This window comes from Mesocricetus auratus, unplaced genomic scaffold, assembly GCF_017639785.1.
Source record: "Mesocricetus auratus isolate SY011 unplaced genomic scaffold, BCM_Maur_2.0 Super-Scaffold_100691, whole genome shotgun sequence".
Lineage (NCBI taxonomy): Eukaryota > Metazoa > Chordata > Mammalia > Rodentia > Cricetidae > Mesocricetus > Mesocricetus auratus.
The window spans coordinates 40,604,248-40,616,809 of NW_024429267.1; positions in this window are offsets into that span (position 1 = coordinate 40,604,248).

Consider the following 12,562-nt stretch of genomic DNA (forward strand, 5'->3'; position numbering starts at 1 on the left):
TTGCAAGACTGTGCGGGAGGGTTGGGAAGGCTCTAGGAGGGGACCGCGCTCCCCCTCGTGGTAATATTGTAGAATTGCAGTCTTGCACCCTTGCTCCCCAGGCTGGGAAAGAAGGGGTTCAGCCAAGAAGTCAATTGAGGTCCCTTACTTTCACAAACACCCCAGAGCTACTTCTGACTACTCCGATGCAGCGTGCCTCCCCTCTATAGCACTTTACTAATCAATTTTGTCTGGTTTCGTTCACTCAGAATCCCTGGTGCCTTAACAGCTCACTCTTGGCATGCTTCTGTGGAGCGAGTGAGTCAATGTGTTTTTGAGCTGTTGTGTCTGCCTCTCAGGGGTAGTCAAGACACCTGGTAGGCTTCCTATCATATCCCTAGCTGCATGTCTCCAGGAGTCCCTTCCCAAGTGGATCTCTGAGCATGCACTCTAGAACGTGCCCTCCCAGGACAGTCTTGGTGGGAAGACCTGGAGTTACAGGGGCAGTGATGAAGAAACAGCAGGCAGTCTGACAATTCGGAAGTCCCCAGGGTACAGAACCGGAGAAAGACATCTTGTGGACCAGGCCTGGAGATGGGTGAGAAGGACTGGGTTCTGCAGGCACAAGACAGGGTTCTGGGAGTGGGAGTGATTCTCCCACGGTCAGCTCTCATGGCAATGCTCCATTTTGCTGTCTGCTGATAGCATGAGTCTGTATCAGAGCAGACTCTGGCCTTGAGGCTTGTCAGAGGCTCTGGCAGAAGTCTCTGCCTCCTCCCCCACCCTTGGACTTCCTACAGGGTTAGGGATGCCCCTGGATGACTCACCTGGGAGAGGCTTCAGATGTCTCCCCAAACCTTTCTCAGGAATTAGTTTAACCATTTGGGAACTCTCTTTCAAGGACCTTATGGGGACATCAATCCCCCACCCAGGGAATTTAGTCTGTCTTTTACTGACACTGCTTCCCCTTCCCTTCAACCTCAGTCACACTCATGTCCCTTGATTCTGACAGGTCTTTGTCCCCTAGGCTGCCTGTGTCTCCCCTATCCTCCATCCACCCAGCCTCAGAACCTGCATGATGCCACTGACCCTCCACTTCTTCATCCTCCCTGTTACCTCAGTTGCCCTCTGTCCCTCCACAGCCCCAACTGTGACTTGAAGTCTCTGAAGCAAGGATGCCCCCTCTGGTATGGGTGACTTGTGCCTCTTATTCAGCTTTGGAAACACTTCCCACAGTCCAGTTTCATTGCCCGTCTGTCTTACTGCTTCTTGCTCTTCCTCCTTCGTCTCTTCAGCTCCTAACGATGGGATCTCCAAAGCTCTTTCCTTGATGCCTCCCCTCTATGACCAACTCCTTAGCGTATCCTTGCTTGTCCACCTGCAGCCATCCCTATGGATGGATGGATGGATGGATGGATGGATGGATGAATGGATGGATGATGTATAGATCACAGGTGGATGGATGAATGAATGGATGGATGGGTGGGTGGTGGATGGATGGGTGGTGGATGGATGGATGGGTGGGTGGATGGATGGATGATGTATAGATCACAGGTGGATGGATGAATGAATGGATGGATGGGTGGGTGGTGGATGGATGGGTGGTGGATGGATGGATGGGTGGGTGGGTGGATGGATGATGTATAGATCACAGGTGGATGGATGAATGAATGGATGTATGGATGGGTGGTGGATGGATGGGTGGGTGGTGGATGAATAGATGGATAGATGGATGGTGGATGGATGGATGGGTAGATGATGGATGGGTGGTGGATGGGTGATGGATGGATGGATGGATGAGTGGATGGATGGATGGATGGATGGGTGATGGATGGATGGATGGATAGATGGATGGGTGGTGGATGGATGGATGGGTGGGTGGATGGATGGATGGGTGGATGATGCATGGGTGGAAAACCCCTTTTCCTACTTCCTCTTCCTTATGCCTTTGTCCCAAGTCCATAAACCTGTCTTAGTTTCATGTCACACTGCCTTTCTCTGAACTGAAGAATCTCTGAAAGACCACCCAGCTTCTGTCCCCTGTAACCCTGCTAAGTGCTGCTGCCACCTTTATCTTCTCTAAGCTAATCTTGATATTATCTCTTCATAGCATATCAACCCAGTGGCTGCCCACTGTCCCCTGAAGAAAGACAGGCCACTCTGACATGGCCTCCAGATCTCAGTATAAGATCCCTAGAACTGAATTCTCATCCCAGTTTCTGCTCGACCCTCTCAGGGCCTGTGATGCTTGACTCTACACTGTTTCCATACCAGACCTCAGTTAGTCCCACATTCACCCACCTACTCAGGAAATATTTACTGAGTCTTTATGATGCACCAGGCATACCCTGGAGAAGACCGGGGACATGATAGACAAGGAACTTATTAAACGGTAGAGGAATGGCAATAAAGAAACAGGCAATGGCATGCAAGCTGCCGGAGGACTTGAGGATATCACAACAGGGAAGCTCCTATGGGGTAATCAGGATGGAAACAGTGTGGGTTTGCCGAGCACCATGTAGGATGTTTATTTACAAAACTGAAAAGAACTGAGTTGAATTTCCAGCCTTCTATTTCTACTCAAGTCCCACCTGTCAAGAAGCCTTTTCTGCGATCCCTCTCATCCACATCTTCCAGCAACATCTCTGTGTATACTCAGGCCCTCACCCTGATTCCACTGCAGATAGGACTGGGCAGTAGTCACCCGTGAAATGCCATACCTCGGAAGTCCCTTGGAGCAAGCCAAGTGGAGGCATCCAAAAAGAACCCTGCTAGGTCTTCCAGGCTGTCCCCCAAATCAGCAGTTGAGCACCTGAAAACACAGGTCTCTCCAGCCTCACCCCTGTGGAGTTTAAAGCTGTGGTGAGCCGGAGGATCCACACACCCTCCTGGATAATTTCATAGCCCAGCCTCTCTCTACTCCGTAGAGCTTGGGCCAATAGTTTCAAATTGTACCAGAGCCTCCTCCAGGGACAGCTTGGAGGTGATACACCAGAGTAGCCCCAGGGCAGGGCTTCCATCCACATCCCTTGTCTTGTTTTATGTGGTGCCTGCTTTGGAAATTCCTTCCAATTAGAAGAAAATATTCTACAGCTGGAAGGAGGAGGGTGGGGGCAGGTAATAAGAGCGGGTTGGGTTGGTAGAGGTGATAAGATCAATGCAGAGGACTATGGGAACAGCTTCTGTGACTTCTAGAACCTGCTGGTACTTTTGGTGAGAAGAGCCTCAATTTGTGGCTGCCCATTAATTTCCTTTATAACTCAAGAAACTGACTTGTCCTGAACACATTAATCACTGTTGTTGAGTCGTTTGTTACTATTGTTGTATTGTTTTGTTTTTTGTTGTTGTTGTTGTCTGTTTGTTTTCCTGTAGAGTGCATTGATCTTTCTCTTGCAATGAATTATACCCCAAACAGCGTGACTGGCATGAGATTCCAAGCCGGGGACATGTTTTACCCAACTCTCTACCTTAGCTGTTTTTTCCTTCCCTGGTGTCAAACGCTCACTTATTCTCTTGACTAATCGCTAGGCTATTTGATATCACTAAATCACTCCTTCAGAGTGACAGATGTGTACCACCAAAGCCAGGAGCTGAGGGCTTTCAGGGACCCAAGAAGGGATCAAGCCCTTTTAATGAGACGCAGAAGCCCCTCTGGCTGCAATGCTTGGAGGAAATCAACCAGTTCACTGCTTACAACTGAACAGTTTGGGGTTTCATGGTTGTAGAGTATTTCTGGTGAAAGCAGTGACATAATTTCCATCACAAAGTTACCTGGTTAGAATGTTCCCGATCTGTCCCAATTTACACTCTTTTCCTAATATACTCAACCATGTCTGCATTCTACCTTTTAGCTTAGAGAAGGGTAACACTAACTACCTGGAGAAGACCACCTGTGTACTTATGTGTGCTAAGGCACTATTGCCCCACATCCCTTTTAAAATATATTCCCCTCATAAATTAATGCTTTTGTTACATACTCTGTGACCCAGGATACCTTTAATTAGATTCTTAAGCTGCAAGACATATTCTTCATTAATTCTTTTCTGAGAGGCATGCGGGCTCTTTAGGACTCATTTGAGTGGATGATAGACAAATGATGGAAAAACTTCCTCTGCCCTCTTTGTTCTTTCTACAGTCCCTCAGCAGCAATCCTGCACTAGTGTCTTGAAGAATGCTGGGAAGAGCCAGCAATATCTGGAATCCAGTCTCTTTCTTTAGGATCCCTCGGATCCTCCATATCCCTGGGAAGAGAGGTAATGGACCAAAGCATGCCCGGAGACTTCCTATCCACAATGGCCTTTGGATAGAGGCTTTCGGCCATCTGCATCTTCTGTCTCAGGGCAAATTTCCCAGCAGATGCGGGTGCATATGAAGATTTACATAACAAGGGAGCAAACACTGACAGGCAACTGCATTTTGCCGGGATGTGGAAGGAACTGACAACATCAAGGTAGATGACGTGGGACTGAGAAAGAAATGATCAAGCACATGTATGTCATGTGCCAAATTCTCTTCCTTAAAAACAAGCTGCTTTAAAGGGTCAGAGACAGAGACAGAGACAGAGAGACAGAGAGATAGATCAAGACATAGAGATCGGTTTTAAGGAGACAGAATTTAACTGATAGAACTCATTCCCATATGGATGTCTCAGTAAGAGCAGATGTGTTGCTGCTGAGCATTGACTGAATGATGTGGAAAAACTTCCTAAGAACGCCCACAAAAAGGCAGAAAGGGACAACGTTAAGAGAGAATAGAAAGCACCTGGGGAACAGAAAACGGAGAACCAACATACGTAAAAGTGAACTAGCTGATTGCAAGAAGGTGGAGGGATTCAAGGGTCCTGGAACAATTCCCAGAACAGTTAGAAGTTCCTAAAAGAGGCACCCATGCAAAAGCCATGAAAAGTGACACATCTATAAAAGAATATAACTTTTCTTTGCTGAGTAACAATGTGATAGTCACTTCTAGATGTTTTTGAATCAAATAAATACTTCATAAAAAGTTTATTACATTTTTTGTTTACTTATTTAGGGGAGGGAACACATGTCACAGCGTGCTCATGGAGATCAGAGGACAGCTCGCCTTTGACAGTTATCTCCTTCCAACATGTAGGTCCTAGGGACAGAGCTCAGGTTGTCAAGCTTGGTGGCCAGTGCCTTTACTCTCTGAACCAGCATTCCAGATTCCATATAGATATGAAAAAGAAATCTTACACCTACCCAAGAACATGCACATGTGTACACAATCATAATCAGACAGATTGTTTAGGAAATGTAGAAAAACATATCTGATACTTACAGTAGCACAAATACTAGTTTTATAACAGTAAATTCAAAGAAAATTGAGCATTTGGGTGATTGGGGCTATGTTACTTTGTTTTGGTGTAGAGCTTTAGGAATGGAAATTGGTGTTACAGAAAGAGTGTGCCCAGCAAACTGAAAGCAACAACATTTTTCAGTCATGTTTCAGGTGTCAGAAAATGTGTAACTGTTTAGAAAAAGACACCTGCAGATTTATTTTGGTTGATAAAGAGATGAAGTTTGGTGTTGTACATTAAAATCATTAGAAATATATACACTAGTTTTAATTTTCCATTCATCCTCCATAACTGCAACGTTATACTCTTTGACCTAAATCTCTTTTCCCCTAGCCCCAACACTATCCACCATTTTCCCTGTTCCTATGTATTTTTTAAAGTGTCTATTCCATATATAAGCAAAATCATGCAATATTCCCCCCCTACCATATGTCTAGTTTGCTTTTTATTTTCATTTAATATCCTCTGGGTTTATTTATTCTGTAACAAATGGCAAAATCTCCATTTTCAAGGCTGAACAATAATTCATTATATATAAACATAATTTCATTATTATCAGTTGATGGACATGAGTTGTTTTAATATCTTTCCTATTATGAATGATGATGTGTGAGCACCAGAGTACAGACCTCTCTGTAAAGTGCACTTTCATTTTCCCTGAATATAAACCCAGAAGAGGGCCTCTGGCTGATGTGGTGGTTTTATTTTTAGACGTTCAAGGAACCTCGTTTCTGCTGCTCCTGCCACCGCTTTCTGCCTCTTGTTCTCCTTTCGGATGGCACCCATTCCTGTGAGAGCTCACAACTCGCTGTCTTGTGGTGAATTTGATTCTCCTTACTGATAACTTGAGTGTCCTTTCAAACACTCACTGACCATTTGGGCCTGGGGGTGGGGGAGTAAGCATGTTCGTGTGGGTACATGTGCCGCTGTGTGGAGGCACTGGCCACCATTTCTTCTTGTGTACATGAGACACACGGGGTTCCTCACTGAGCCTCGTGCTCACTGAGTCATCTTTACAGACTCTCAGCAAGCCCCAAGGATCCTCTTCTTTCTGCTTCCCCAGTGTTGCGACTGCAGGTGTACACCACTGGACCCTGTTTGTTGTTGTTGTTTTCTCTGTGGATCAAATCAACACACTCTTATAACAAGCATCTCACCAACTGAGCCATCTTCCCAGTCCTCACTGGCCATTCTTAGGTCTTCTTTTAAGTAGAGGACCACCGAAGTCAAGCCCCTTGTCTAGCTGAGGCATTTCTTTCTGTTCTGTTTGCTACTGTAAGCCCCTTGCAACAGTGCGACAGTAACCATTTCACTAACACACAGTTTGTGAATCTTTTCTTCCAGTCCGTGGGCTGCCTTTTCACTGTGGTGTTCCCTTTTCTGTGCAAAACTCTTCAGCTTTCTCTCATCCCAGATACTTGTTTTTGCTTCAGTTGACTGAGGAATTCATTGCCAAGATCATCACTGCCAAGGAGTTGTTTTCTTTTGTTTTGTCTTTAGCCCTGTTTTCTTTAGAGCTGCAGGTCTATATTTGGGATGGTAATTCATTTCATGCGGTGTAAAAGACGGTTCCTGATACGTGTACCTGCATGTGCAGAGCCCATTTTCTCAGCACCGCTTATTGAAGAAATCACGTACGTGTTTTCTTAGGGTATCTGTCAACACTAAGTAGCCCATCGTCACCTGGGCTTATGCCCAACATGTCCTGCTCTGTTTCGTCGGTCTCTGTGCATGTGTTGATCCACTAAATCACAAGCTAGTCTTAAGCCATACTGTTTCCATCACTATAAATTGTCAGGCAATTTGAAACCAGCAAATATGGTGCTTCCGACTTTCTTCTTTTTGCTAAAGATTGCTTCACATATCTGGGGTCTTTTCCATACACATTGACGAATCTATTTTCCCCTCCTGTTCCCATGATGAATTTGGGGTGGAATCTTGACAGAGAGTATGCTGGAGCTATATATTACTTTGGGTATTATGCATATTGCAGCATTATTCATTCTTTCAATCTGTGAATATAGGCTATTTCCCCATATATTTGTGTCTTCTTCAGTTTCTTTTATTAGCATTTTATAGTCTTTAGTGTATAGATCTTTCATCTCTAGAGTTGAATTTATTCCCAAGTGTTTTAGTCTATTTGGAATTGTTAATGGGAGTCTTTTCTTGATTTATTTTCCAGGCTGGTTGTTATTGATGTGAAGAAAGACCAACTGATTGTTGTGTTGATTTTGTGTCCTCTTAAACTGAAATAAAATGTCTCAAAGCAAAAGTATATATATATTCCTAAAATTCTAATTACTGAAACCTAACTCTGTGTGTTCAGACTTCATGAAATTAAGACCAGAGAGAAAAGGAAGCGGGTGTTGACCAAGCAACCTGAAGTCCCTGCTACACTCAGGGTGGACTCAGAAATGTTTTCCACTTGAGTATCTGGCAAGCACTGAAATTGTTTTAAAAGGTAAACATTGTTTAAAATTTAAACATGGTTTTCAAGAGGTTTCTACAAATATACCTTAAAGAAATAGAGAAACACTTTTGAAAATATTGGAGATAATAAAAGCAAAATGTCACCCTTATGTTAAAAGAAGAATTTAACAAAAGTATAAATAAACCAAGAGAAAGTTTCCATTTGAGCAATAAAATTTTATAGGAAATTCAGAAATACTTCCAATAACAAATGTGAATGAATTGAATCTTGACTAAAAGATATGCAGAAATGACAGGCTTCCGGCAGCAAAATGTAAATGCAGAAAGAAAAATATATATAATTTTACACTTTAATATGTATGCCCTAAAATCCTAGATCCATCTGAATTTTGATTTCCAACTAAGAGTGAAAAGAAGACTTTTCAAAGAAGACTGAAGAAATTTACCACCAAGTTTCTATCTGGACAAGATCCAGTAAGTCAACTATTCAAGGAATTCGAAAACGAATGAAGGGCTGAAGAGATGGCTCAGCAGTTCAGAGCACTGTCTGTTTTTCCAAAGGACCCCAGTTCATTTCCCAGCACCTGCATAGTGGCTGACAACATCCATAACTCTAGTCCCAGGGGACCCAATGCACTCTTCTGGCTTCTGTGGGCACTGCATGTACATGGCGCACAAATATACAAGCTGGCAAAGCATCTACACTCATAAATAAGAAATCATGATTAAAAAAAAACAGAAAATAAACGAAGAATAACTAAGTCAGAGGAAAGAGTAACATGAGCAAAGGAACCATCAAGTGGGTAAAGGATTGGGATTGATAACAGTAAGATGTCACTAAAATGCAAAAAGAAAAAAAACCAGTTTGGTATGAGAATTAAAAAGGCAGAATTTTGTAAACAGTAGAACCATTCTGAGACCATGCAGAAATAGTGAATAATTTTATATGTTATAAACCAGTCATGCCTACAGTATTAATGGTGTCCACCTCCAAATAAACAGTAGGAACAAAATGGGATAGTGAAAATTAATCAATACTGTGGAAAGGAGGAAAGTGGGGGCTGGGTAAAACAGACGTAAAGCCTGGGAGAGGATAATGGAATTAAGTTCAAACACACTGCATTGAGAAAAAACACTGTGTGTGGTACACTCATCATTCTAAAGGACAAACATCACATGGGCTACGAAGAAATCCATTATCCACCATTTAAAAGGAAACAAATCCAAAGCCATAATGGCTCACACGTATTCAAAGTAAATGGATAAGAGAAAAATGCAATAGGCAAATATTATTTTTAAAAAGCTGGTATCACTAGACTAATACCAAGCAGAATAAATATTAAGGAAAAGGCATCATAAATAATAAAGAAGGTCACTACATAATAATAAAGAGCTAATTGTTTGAGAAAGACACACGAATATGAATTTCTATGGAGCTAGGGTATAGCCTCTACACAGGCAGATTTTCAAGGAGGAGCTGATAGGTCTGTCAATAGAGAGAGTAATTTTACCACGCCTCCTTTTGTTATTGATACATTGTGAAGACTGACTGCTTATGAGACCACAAAGAGCAATAAAGACCAAATAACTTGCCACCCACCTAACGTAGCTTGACCTCAAAGCCATCCAATAGAAATCAATAACAGAAGAAACTAAAGAGGAGTCATGATGGGAACCAAAAAGATGGCATAAGGCAACGACAGAAAAATTTCATAGCATGCACCGGAACATCCGGAAAACCAACCAGAAGGCGAAGCAGCTCACTCAGAAAAAGCAAGAGGGCTGTTGTTAACTTCGAGGAAACATTTCAAAGTTCACTCTAAGGAAAGCTTTTTTTTTTTTTTTTTTTTTGTCTTCCAAGCAATGCGCTCCTGTATACTATTCCATGGCTTCAGTCCCAGCACTCAGGTTAGAGAATGGAAGATTTGGGTTCCAGGCCATACTGAGCTACGTGGCAAAACTCTGGGTTTCTCTCTGCCACACACACACCCCCCCATTAGTTTATTTTATCGTGTTTTATTGTTGAGACAGGGCTTTTCTAACAAGATTGAGCTACTTTGCCAGGGATAGGATATGTAATGGGACACAACAAAAATAAATATTAGAGATGAAAAGGGCATATGCATGCAAAGTAAACTTGGAAATACTATGAGCCACTTGAATGAAATAGTAATGTTTCTTGAGAAGAAAATACAGCATATCAAATCTGATTCACATACAAAAAAAATGAAAATAGTTGAGTAGAGTGATTACCATGGAAGAATTTGAATCAGCAATTTAAATCTACCAGGCTCCGAAAAAGGAAACAGCATTAAGTCTAAACGTTTTGCTAGTGGATTCCACTCTAAACACTGAACAGAGCGACTCCCAAACCTTGTCAGGAGATTGAAATATAGCATCATTGGGCTTGTCCCAGGACAGACAGAATGCTCCAATTTTAGAGAAATGAATTCACTTCATTGACTGACTAAAAGACAAAACACATATGGTCATCTCAAGAGACTGAGACAAAACTTTGGTAAAAATTCAGAATAAACTTTAAAAATATTGGGTAAAAGATCTTGGAATATAATTCAGTGGCAGGGCGCTTGCATAGTGTGTATGAGGTCCTGGGTTCCATTCACAGCATCTCATTAAATGAGTGAAGAAGACGGAAACTTCCTTGAGACAGAACACATACAAAGCTCCAGATCTAATGTCCCTATGATCCAGGGAATCATCTGTAGATAGGAAAGGATGAGGCTTCCTCTCTTGACCATGACTCAGCACGCTGCAGGCACCTGCTGCCCACTTGACCACATGGAATAGAAGTGAGTGACGAAGAGGGGAAAGACGTCCACCCCCGGGGAAGTGATGCATAGAAAATCCACGTGGCTGGACAGATAAACCATCAGACCACACGAGACACTGGCAAAGCTGCTGGTTGCAAAGTCGATATTTAAAAACTTGTTTGCTTTTTCAGCATTGAAACCAAATCATTTTAACAATATAGCATTTTAATGTCAATTTGCAAAGCTCAGACATTTCTGGAAACAAATCTAAAGCGGTTTTTAGAACAACACTTTTCTTTAGAAAGCTACAAGAGGCCTATGTGGACACATTATAAAGTTTATTAATACATTTAAAATCACCAAGGAGCCAAATTAGGCTCAAAAGGGAGAGAGTTCATAGCCACTTCCCCCAATTTTACCTGGAAATGTAGTTCAATTGTAAAATATACCCATTGTATCATTTTGAGGAATTTGGCAATTTAATCACAAAGTTCAAAGGCAAAAGGTAGGACTAAGCAGAACAAACTGAAATAAAGCAGATGGGGGGCTTCTGCCAGTTTTCAAAACTTACAATGATTATAATTTTTTAAAAAACAGAATTCACATGGTGATTTAGCACCAATGCATATATAGAAAACTCACCCTCAAGGGAAGCATTACAAATATCAAGGCCAGATAAGCCACCAATAAATGTTGCAGACAGCATTTAGAAACTGTGATTGAGTTTCTGTTCCACACCAAATGTAATCAACTTCAGGGATATTGAAAACAATGTTTAAAACGTTGAAATATTTTTGAAGAAAACATTCTAGAATATGTTAATGAGACAAGGATGCAGAAGGGGATTTCTTAAAGGTACAGAAAACAGAAACCACAAAGGAAAGTACAAATATGCTTACCTAGAAAAAGGAAAAGCCGTTGAAAAACGGCAGAAACAGTAGAATCTCACAGTTGGAGAAAAGATTTAGACCCTACTTTAAAACAAAGAGAGTCCTATCATCTACAATATATAAAGAATTTCTATGAACCAAAAAGAGATAGCTGTTTCAAATCACCCAGGCGTTTACTTGGCAGCTCACCCACTAAAATCCGAATCATGTAGTGATTAGAATGGTTCCCATGCTAAAATGCCATACAAATTTGTGGCACCTTCCATATTTTTAAGCCATATCCAAAAGAACAAATATTGTATGATTCCACAGATATGAAATATTTCAAGTTGGCAAACTCAGTGTCATTGCTAGCAGATAAGAGCTTGCCAGGGACTTGGGGCGGGGTATGATGAGGAGGTACAGCTCAGTGACTACACAGTGTCTATGTGGAGTGACAAAAGAGTTTTGTAAATAGATGGTGGTGATGCCTGCCTAACATTGTGCATGTAATTAATGGTGCTGAATTTTACACTTAGAACGATTTCTATTCAAATTCCATATGATTATAAGGTGTGACCACAATAAAAGAAGATATTAAAAGGAGCAGGAGATTCTGATAGACACTTCAGATGAAATACAAATGTCCTAACAATATCTGGAGAGATGTCTGTAAATGAAAACAACACCATGATGATACTTCTCACCTACTGCTAGGCAGAAATAATCAAATGAGGAAAACCGAGAGCTGGTAGGACCTGCAGCAACAGGAGCTGTCACAAGGCGCCCGTTGGAGTGTTAGTCAGTTCAAATGCTTTGGAAAGGAGGAGGCCATCACTTCCTGGAGCTTTGGAAACACACTCATCCCATTGCCTTAATTACAGTGAAGCATGGCTGCCATAGCCAAAATAAGAACAAAACATGGCTTCAAGGTAAAGAAGTTTATTTTTCCCACACATCTCACTTCTGATGCTCACAATCTTGCTTAATTGGGTAACTCCGATCCTCACAGCCTTTTGGGGGTGCAGTTCTTTCCAAGGCTTTTTCTGCAAAGTTGAAGGTGGACCACTGGACACAAAACCTTTGGGTTTTGAGTCCTGAGGACAGAGCATAGAAGAAGCGCACCCTCCATCATGGGCTCTGATTAAAAGCAGCAGAATGGGAAGCTGTTAAGGGTTGCCAGCCTAAAGGGAGCT